The sequence below is a fragment of the Oncorhynchus kisutch genome, linkage group LG14 (assembly GCF_002021735.2).
Source record: "Oncorhynchus kisutch isolate 150728-3 linkage group LG14, Okis_V2, whole genome shotgun sequence".
NCBI lineage: Eukaryota > Metazoa > Chordata > Actinopteri > Salmoniformes > Salmonidae > Oncorhynchus > Oncorhynchus kisutch.
Genome location: NC_034187.2, coordinates 35,726,299 through 35,736,714, shown reverse-complemented (window position 1 = coordinate 35,736,714; position 10,416 = coordinate 35,726,299).

The window sequence follows — 10,416 nt, the reverse complement described above, 5'->3', positions numbered from 1 at the left end:
GTGCAGTGTGCTGGTCAGTGAGTCAGTGCATACCAGACAGTTAATGAGTGAGTGTGCTGGTCAGTGAGTCAAGGCATACCAGACATACCAGACAGTTTAATGAGTGAGTGTGCTGGTCAGTGAGTCAGTGCATACCAGACAGTTAATGAGTGAGTGTGCTGGTCAGTGAGTCAGTGCATACCAGACAGTTAATGAGTGAGTGTGCTGGTCAGTGAGTCAGTGCATAACCAGACAGTCAATGAGTGAGTGTGCTGGTCAGTGAGTCAGTGCATACCAGACAGTTAATGAGTGAGTGTGCTGGTCAGTGAGTCAGTGCATACCAGACAGTTAATGAGTGAGTGTGCTGGTCAGTGAGTCAGTGGCATACCAGACAGTTAATGAGTGAGTGTGCTGGTCAGTGAGTCAGTGCATACAGGACAGTTATGAGTGAGTGTGCTGGTCAGTGAGTCAGTGCATACCAGACAGTTAATGAGTGAGTGTGCTGGTCAGTGAGTCAGTGCATACCAGACAGTTAATGCAGTGAGGTGCTGGTCAGTGAGTCAGTGAAATACCAGACAGTTAATGAGTGAGTGTGCCTGGTCAGTAGTCAGTGCATACCAGACAGTTTAATGATGAGTGTGCTGGTCAGTGAGTTCAAGTGATTACCAGACAGTTAATGAGTGAGTGTGCTGGTCAGTGAGTCAGTGCATACCAGACAGTTAATGAGTGAGTGTGCTGGTCAGTGAGTCAGTGCATACCAGACAGTTAATGAGTGAGTGTGCTGGTCAGTGAGTCAGTGCCTACCAGACAGTTAATGAGTGAGTGTGCTGGTCAGTGAGTCAGTGGCATACCAGACAGTTAATGAGTGAGTGTGCTGGTCAGTGAGTCAGTGCATACCAGGACAGTTAATGAGTGAGTGTGCTGGTCAGTGGAGTCAGTGCATACCAGACAGTTAATGAGTGAGGGTGCTGCGTCAGTGAGTCAGTGCATACAAGACAGTTAATGGAGTGAGTGTGCCTGCGTCAGTGAGTCAGTGCATACCAGAAGTAATGAGTGAGTGTGCTGGTCAGTGAGGTCAGTGCATACCAGACAGTTAATGAGTGAGTGTGCTGGTCAGTGAGTCAGTGCATACCAGACAGTTAATGAGTGAGTGTGCTGGTCAGTGAGTCAGTGCATACCAGACAGTTAATGAGTGAGTGTGCTGGTCAGTGAGTCAGTGCATACCAGACAGTTAATGAGTGAGTGTGCTGGTCAGTGAGTCAGTGCATACCAGACAGTTAATGAGTGAGTGTGCTGGTCAGTGAGTCAGTGCATACCAGACAGTTAATGAGTGAGTGTGCTGGTCAGTGAGTCAGTGCATACCAGACAGTTAATGAGTGAGTGTGCTGGTCAGTGAGTCAGTGCATACCAGACAGTTAATGAGTGAGTGTGCTGGTCAGTGAGTCAGTGCATACCAGACAGTTAATGAGTGAGTGTGCTGGTCAGTGAGTCAGTGCATACCAGACAGTTAATGAGTGAGTGTGCTGGTCAGTGAGTCAGTGCATACCAGACAGTTAATGAGTGAGTGTGCTGGTCAGTGAGTCAGTGCATACCAGACAGTTAATGAGTGAGTGTGCTGGTCAGTGAGTCAGTGCATACCAGACAGTTAATGAGTGAGTGTGCTGGTCAGTGAGTCAGTGCATACCAGACAGTTAATGAGTGAGTGTGCTGGTCAGTGAGTCAGTGCATACCAGACAGTTAATGAGTGAGTGTGCTGGTCAGTGAGTCAGTGCATACCAGACAGTTAATGAGTGAGTGTGCTGGTCAGTGAGTCAGTGCATACCAGACAGTTAATGAGTGAGTGTGCTGGTCAGTGAGTCAGTGCATACCAGACAGTTAATGAGTGAGTGTGCTGGTCAGTGAGTCAGTGCATACCAGACAGTTAATGAGTGAGTGTGCTGGTCAGTGAGTCAGTGCATACCAGACAGTTAATGAGTGAGTGTGCTGGTCAGTGAGTCAGTGCATACCAGACAGTTAATGAGTGAGTGTGCTGGTCAGTGAGTCAGTGCATACCAGACAGTTAATGAGTGAGTGTGCTGGTCAGTGAGTCAGTGCATACCAGACCAGTTAATGAGTGAGTGTGCTGGTCAGTGAGTCAGTGCATACCAGACAGTTAATGAGTGAGTGTGCTGGTCAGTGAGTCAGTGCATACCAGACAGTTAATGAGTGAGTGTGCTGGTCAGTGAGTCAGTGCATACCAGACAGTTAATGAGTGAGTGTGCTGGTCAGTGAGTCAGTGCATACCAGACAGTAAGAGTGAGTGTGCTGGTCAGTGAGTCAGTGCATACCAGACAGTAATGAGTGAGTGTGCTGGTCAGTGAGTCAGTGCATACCAGACAGTTATGAGTGATTGTGTGATGGTCAGTGCCAGTACCAGACAGTTAATGAGTTTAGTGTGCTGGTCAGTGAGTAGTGCATACCAGACAGTTAATGAGTGAGTGTGACTTGGTCAGTGAGTCAGGAATACCAGACAGTTAATGAGTGAGTGTGCTGGTCAGTGAGTCAGTGCATACCAGACAGTTAATGAGTGAGTGTGCTGGTCGTGAGTCAGTGCATACCAGACAGTTAATGAGTGAGTGTGCTGGTCAGTGAGTCAGTGCATACCAGACAGTTAATGAGTGAGTGTGCTGGTCAGTGAGTCAGTGCATACCAGACAGTTAATGAGTGAGTGTGCTGGTCAGTGAGTCAGTGCATACCAGACAGTTAATGAGTGAGTGTGCTGGTCAGTGAGTCAGTGCATACCAGCAGTTAATGAGTGAGTGTGCTGGTCAGTGAGTCAGTGCATACCAGACAGTTAATGAGTGAGTGTGCTGGTCAGTGAGTCAGTGCCATACCAGACAGGTAATGAGTGAGTGTGGCTGGTCAGTGAGTCAGTGCATACCAGACAGTTAATGAGTGAGTGTGCTGGTCAGTGAGTCAGTGCATACCAGACAGTTAATGAGTGAGTGTGCTGGTCAGTGAGTCAGTGCATACCAGACAGTTAATGAGTGAGTGTGCTGGTCAGTGAGTCAGTGCATACCAGACAGTTAATGAGTGAGTGTGCTGGTCAGTGAGTCAGTGCATACCAGACAGTTAATGAGTGAGTGTGCTGGTCAGTGAGTCAGTGCATACCAGAGAGTTAATGAGTGAGTGTGCTGGTCAGTGAGTCAGTGCATACCAGACAGTTAATGAGTGAGTGTGCTGGTCAGTGAGTCAGTGCATACCAGACAGTTAATGAGATGGTGGTGCTGCGTCAGTGAGTCAGTGCATACCAGACAGTTAATGATGTGAGTGTGCTGGTCAGTGAGTCAGTGCATACCAGACAGTTAATGAGTGAGTGTGCTGGTCAGTGAGTCAGTGCATACCCTGTCTCTTATACACATCTAGATGTGTATAAGAGACAGGTTAATGAGTGAGTGTGCTGGTCAGTGAGTCAGTGCATACCAGACAGTTAATGAGTGAGTGTGCTGGTCAGTGAGTCAGTGCATACCAGACAGTTAATGAGTGAGTGTGCTGGTCAGTGAGTCAGTGCTACCAGACAGTTAATGAGTGAGTGTGCTGGTCAGTGAGTCAGTGCATACCAGACAGTTAATGAGTGAGTGTGCTGGTCAGTGAGTCAGTGCATACCAGACAGTTAATGAGTGAGTGTGCTGGTCAGTGAGTCAGTGCATACCAGACAGTTAATGAGTGAGTGTGCTGGTCAGTGAGTCAGTGCATACCAGACAGTTAATGAGTGAGTGTGCTGGTCAGTGAGTCAGTGCATACCAGACAGTTAATGAGTGAGTGTGCTGGTCAGTGAGTCAGTGCATACCAGACAGTTAATGAGTGAGTGTGCTGGTCAGTGAGTCAGTGCATACCAGACAGTTAATGAGTGAGTGTGCTGGTCAGTGAGTCAGTGCATACCAGACAGTTAATGAGTGAGTGTGCTGGTCAGTGAGTCAGTGCATACCAGACAGTTAATGAGTGAGTGTGCTGGTCAGTGAGTCAGTGCATACCAGACAGTTAATGAGTGAGTGTGCTGGTCAGTGAGTCAGTGCATACCAGACAGTTAATGAGTGAGTGTGCTGGTCAGTGAGTCAGTGCATACCAGACAGTTAATGAGTGAGTGTGCTGGTCAGTGAGTCAGTGCATACCAGACAGTTAATGAGTGAGTGTGCTGGTCAGTGAGTCAGTGCATACCAGACAGTTAATGAGTGAGTGTGCTGGTCAGTGAGTCAGTGCATACCAGACAGTTAATGAGTGAGTGTGCTGGTCAGTGAGTCAGTGCATACCAGACAGTTAATGAGTGAGTGTGCTGGTCGTGAGTCAGTGAATACCAGACAGTTAATGAGTGAGTGTGCTGGTCAGTGAGTCAGTGCATACCAGACAGTTAATGAGTGAGTGTGCTGGTCAGTGAGTCAGTGCATACCAGACAGTTAATGAGTGAGTGTGCTGGTTCAGTGAGTCAGTGCAATACCCGAGAGTTAATGAGTGAGTGTGCTGGTCAGTGAGTCAGTGCATCCAGACAGTTAATGAGTGAGTGTGCTGGTCAGTGAGTCAGTGCATACCAGACAGTTAATGAGTGAGTGTGCTGGTCAGTGAGTCAGTGCATACCAGAAGTTAATGAGTGAGTGTGCTGGTCAGTGAGTCAGTGCATACCAGGACAGTTAATGAGTGAGTGTGCTGGTCAGTGAGTCAGTGCATACCAGGACAGTTAATGGTCAATACCCAGTCAGGAGTCAATGCATAACCAGACAGGTCAATGAGTAGAAGTGTGCTGGTCGTGAGTCAGTGCCATACCAGGACAGTTTAATGAGTGAGTGTGCTGGTCAGTGAGTCAGTGAGTACCAGACAGTTAATGAGTGAGTGTGCTGGTCAGTGAGTCAGTGCATACCAGACAGTTAATGAGTGAGTGTGCTTGTCAGTGAGTCAGTGCATACCAGAGAGTTAATGAGTGAGTGTGACCCTGGTCAGTGAGTCAGTGGCAATACCCGACAGTTAATGAGTGAGTGTGGCTGGTCAGTGAGTCAGTGCATACCAGACAGTTAATGAGTGAGTGTGCTGGTCAGTGAGTCAGTGCATACCAGACAGTTAATGAGTGAGTGTGCTGGTCAGTGAGTCAGTTGCATACCAGACAGTTAATGAGTGAGTGTGCTGGTCAGTGAGTCAGTGCATACCAGACAGTTAATGAGTGAGGTGCTGGTCAGTGAGTCAGTGCATACCAGACAGTTAATGAGTGAGTGTGCTGGTCAGTGAGTCAGTGCCATACCAGACAGTTAATGAGTGAGTGTGCTGGTCAGTGAGTCAGTGCATACCAGACAGTTAATGAGTGAGTGTGCTGGTCAGTGAGTCAGTGCATACCAGACAGTTAATGAGTGAGTGTGCTGGTCAGTGAGTCAGTGCATACCAGACAGTAATGAGTGAGTGTGCTGGTCAGTGAGTCAGTGCATACCAGACAGTTATGAGGAGTGGTGGTCAGTGAGTCAGTGCTGCCGGTCATGAGTGATTGTGGGTCAGTGCATACCAGACAGTTAATGAGTGAGTGTGCTGCGTCAGTGAGTCAGTGCATACCAGAGAGTTAATGAGTGAGTGTGCTGGTCAGTGAGTCAGTGCATACCAGACAGTTAATGAGTGAGTGTGCTGCCGGTCAGCGAGTCAGTGCATACCAGACAGTTTAATGAGTGAGTGTGCTGCGTCAGTGATGTCAGTGCATACCAGACAGTTAATGAGTGGAGTGCTGCGTCAGTGAGTCAGTGGCCATACCGCGGACAGTTATGAGTGAGTGTGCTGGTCAGTGAGTCAGTGCATACCAGACAGTTAAGTGAGTGAGTGTGCTTGTCAGTTGAGTTCCAGTGCATAACCAGACAGTCAATGAGTGAGTGTCGCTGGTCAGTGAGTCCAGTGCATACCATGACAGTTAATGATTGAGTGTGCTGGTTCAGTGGTAAGGGCATACCCAAGAGTTAATGATGTGAGTGTGCTGGTCAGGGAGTCAGTGCATACCAGACAGGTTAATGAGTGAGTGTGGCTGGTCAGTGGAGTCAGTGCATACCAGACAGTTAATGAGTGAGTGTGCTGGTCAGTGAGTCATGTGCATACCAGACAGTTAATGACGTGAGTGTTGCTGGTCAGTGAGTCAGTGCCATACCAGACAGTTTATGAGTGATTGTGCTGGTCAGTGAGTCAGTGCATACCAGACAGTTAATGAGTGCAGTGTGCTGGTCAGTGAGTCAGTGCATACCAGACAGTTAATGAGTGAGTGTGCTGGTCAGTGAGTCAGTGCATACCAGACAGTAATGAGTGAGTGTGCTGGTTCAGTGAGTCAGTGCAATACCAGACAGTTAATGAAGTGAGTGGTGCTGGTCAGTAGTCAGTGCATACCAGACAGTTAATGAGTGAGTGTGCTGGTCAGTGAGTCAGTGCATACCAGACAGTTAATGAGTGAGTGCTGGTCAGTGGTCAGTGCATACCAGACAGTTAATGAGTGAGTGTGCTGGTCAGTGAGTCAGTGCATACCAGACAGTTAATGAGTGAGTGTGCTGGTCAGGAGTCAGTGCATACCAGACAGTTAATGAGTGAGTGTGCTGGTCAGTGAGTCAGTGCATACCAGACAGTTAATGAGTGAGTGTGCTGGTCAGTGAGTCAGTGCATACCAGACAGTTAATGAGTGAGTGTGCTGGTCAGTGAGTCAGTGCATACCAGACAGTTAATGAGTGAGTGTGCTGGTCAGTGAGTCAGTGCATACCAGACAGTTAATGAGTGAGTGTGCTGGTCAGTGAGTCAGTGCATACCAGACAGTTAATGAGTGAGTGTGCTGGTCAGTGAGTCAGTGCATACCAGACGTTAATGAGTGAGGTGCTGGTCAGTGAGTCAGTGCATACCAGACAGTTAATGAAGTGAGTGTGCTGGTCAGTGAGTCAGTGCATACCAGACAGTTAATGAGTTTAGTGTGCTGGTCAGTGAGTCAGTGCATACCAGACAGTTAATGAGTGAGTGTGCTGGTCAGTGAGTCAGTGCATACCAGACAGTTAATGAGTGAGTGTGCTGGTCAGTGAGTCAGTGCATACCAGACAGTTAATGAGTGAGTGTGCTGGTCAGTGAGTCAGTGCATACCAGACAGTTTAATGAGTGAGTGTGCTGGTCAGTGAGTCAGTGCATACCAGACAGTTAATGAGTGAGTGTGCTGGTCAGTGAGTCAGTGCAATTACCAGACAGTTAATGAGTGAGTGTGCTGGTCAGTGAGTCATGCATACCAGACAGTTAATGAGTGAGTGTGCTGGTCAGTGAGTCAGTGCATACCAGACAGTTAATGAGTGAGTGTGCTGGTCAGTGAGTCAGTGCATACCAGACAGTAATGAGTGAGTGTGCTGGTCAGTGAGTCAGTGCATACCAGACAGTTAATGAGTGAGTGTGCTGGTCAGTGAGTCAGTGCATACCAGACAGTTAATGAGTGAGTGTGCTGGTCAGTGAGTCAGTGCATACCAGACAGTTAATGAGTGAGTGTGCTGGTCAGTGAGTCAGTGCATACCAGACAGTTAATGAGTGAGTGTGCTGGTCAGTGAGTCAGTGCATACCAGACAGTTAATGAGTGAGTGTGCTGGTCAGTGAGTCAGTGCATACCAGACAGTTAATGAGTGAGTGTGCTGGTCAGTGAGTCAGTGCATACCAGACAGTTAATGAGTGAGTGTGCTGGTCAGTGAGTCAGTGCATACCAGACAGTTAATGAGTGAGTGTGCTGGTCAGTGAGGTCAGTGCATACCAGACAGTTAATGAGTGAGTGTGCTGGTCAGTGAGTCAGTGCATACCAGACAGTTAATGAGTGAGTGTGCTGGTCAGTGAGTCAGTGCATACCAGACAGTTAATGAGTGAGTGTGCTGGTCAGTGAGTCAGTGCATACCAGACAGTTAATGAGTGAGTGTGCTGGTCAGTGAGTCCAGTGCATACCAGACAGTTAATGAGTGAGTGTGCTGGTCAGTGAGTCAGTGCATACCAGACAGTTAATGAGTGAGTGTGCTGGTCAGTGAGTCAGTGCATACCAGACAGTTAATGAGTGAGTGTGCTGGTCAGTGAGTCAGTGCATACCAGACAGTTAATGAGTGAGTGTGCTGGTCAGTGAGTCAGTGCATACCAGACAGTTAATGAGTGAGTGTGCTGGTCAGTGAGTCAGTGCATACCAGACAGTTAATGAGTGAGTGTGCTGGTCAGTGAGTCAGTGCATACCAGACAGTTAATGAGTGAGTGTGCTGGTCAGTGAGTCAGTGCATACCAGACAGTTAATGAGTGAGTGTGCTGGTCAGTGAGTCAGTGCATACCAGACAGTTAATGAGTGAGTGTGCTTGGTTAGTGAGGTAGTGCATACCAGACAGTTAATGAGTGAGTGTGCTGGTCAGTGAGTCAGTGCATACCAGACAGTTAATGAGTGAGTGTGCTGGTCAGTGAGTCAGTGCATACCAGACAGTTAATGAGTGAGTGTGCTGGTCAGTGAGTCAGTGCATACCAGACAGTTAATGAGTGAGTGTGCTGGTCAGTGAGTCAGTGCATACCAGACAGTTAATGAGTGGAGTGTGCTGGGTCAGTGAGTCAGTGCATACCAGACAGTTAATGAGTGGAGTGTGCTGGTCAGTGAGTCAGTGCATACCAGACAGTTAATGAGTGAGTGTGCTGGTCAGTGAGTACCATACAGTGCATGAGTGAGTTGCTGGGTCAGTGATCAGGACCCAGTTAATGAGTGACGTGTGCTGGTCAGTGAGTCAGTGCATACCAGACAGTTAATGAGTGAGTGTGCTGGTCAGTGAGTCAGTGCATACCAGACAGTTTAATGAGTGAGTGTGCTGGTCAGTGAGTCAGTGCATACCAGACAGTTAATGAGTGAGTGTGCTGGTCAGTGAGTCAGTGCATACCAGACAGTTAATGAGTGAGTGTGCTGGTCAGTGAGTCAGTGCATACCAGACAGTTAATGAGTGAGTGTGCTGGTCAGTGAGTCAGTGCATACCAGACAGTTAATGAGTGAGTGTGCTGGTCAGTGAGTCAGTGCATACCAGACAGTTAATGAGTGAGTGTGCTGGTCAGTGAGTCAGTGCATACCAGACAGTTAATGAGTGAGTGTGCTGGTCAGTGAGTCAGTGCATACCAGACAGTTAATGAGTGAGTGTGCTGGTCAGTGAGTCAGTGCATACAGACAGTTAATGAGTGAGTGTGCTGTCAGTGCATTTACCAGACAGTTAATGAGTGAGTGTGCTGGGGTCAGTGCATACCAGACAGTTAATGAGTGAGTGTGCTGGTCAGTGAGTCAGTGCATACCAGACAGTTAATGAGTGAGTGTGCTGGTCAGTGAGTCAGTGCATACCAGACAGTTAATGAGTGAGTGTGCTGGTCAGTGAGTCATGGCCATACCAGACAGTTAATGAGTGAGTGTGCTGGTCAGTGAGTCAGTGCATACCCAGACAGTTAATGAGTGAGTGTGCTGGTCAGTGAGTCAGTGCCATACCAGACGTTAATGAGTGAGTTGCTGGTCAGTGAGTCAGTGCATACCAGACAGTTAATGAGTGGTGTGCTGGTCAGTGAGTCAGTGCATACCAGACAGTTAATGAGTGAGGTGTGCTGGTCAGTGAGTCAGTGCATACCAGACAGTTAATGATGAGTGTGCTGGTCAGTGAGTCAGTGCATACCAGACGTTAATGAGTGAGTGTGCTGGTCAGTGAGTCCAGTGCATACCAGAACAGTAATGAGTGAGTGTGCTGGTTCAGTGAGTCAGTGCATACCAGACAGTAATTGAGTGAGTGTGCTGGTCAGTGAGTCAGTGCAATACCAGACAGTTAATGAGTGAGTGTGGCTGGTCAGTGAGTCAGTGCATACCAGACAGTTAATGAGTGAGTGTGCTGGTCAGTGAGTCAGTGCATACCAGACAGTTAATGAGTGAGTGTGCTGGTCAGTGAGTCAGTGCATACCAGACAGTTAATGAGTGAGTGTGCTGGTCAGTGAGTCAGTGCATACCAGACAGTTAATGAGTGAGTGTGCTGTCCCAGATCCAAGTACAGTTACTATGTAGTGAGGGTGCTGGTCAGTGAGTCAGTGCATACCAGACAGTTAATGAGTGAGTGTGCTGGTCAGTGAGTCAGTGCATACCAGACAGTTAATGAGTGAGTGTGCTGGTCAGTGAGTCAGTGCATACCAGACAGTTAATGAGTGAGTGTGCTGGTCAGTGAGTCAGTGCATACCAGACAGTTAATGAGTGAGTGTGCTGGTCAGTGAGTCAGTGCATACCAGACAGTTAATGAGTGAGTGTGCTGGTCAGTGAGTCAGTGCATACCAGACAGTTAATGAGTGAGTGTGCCTGGTCAGTGAGTCAGTGCATACCAGACAGTTAATGAGTGAGTGTGCTGGTCAGTGAGTCAGTGCATACCAGACAGTTAATGAGTGAGTGTTGCTGGTCAGTGAGGC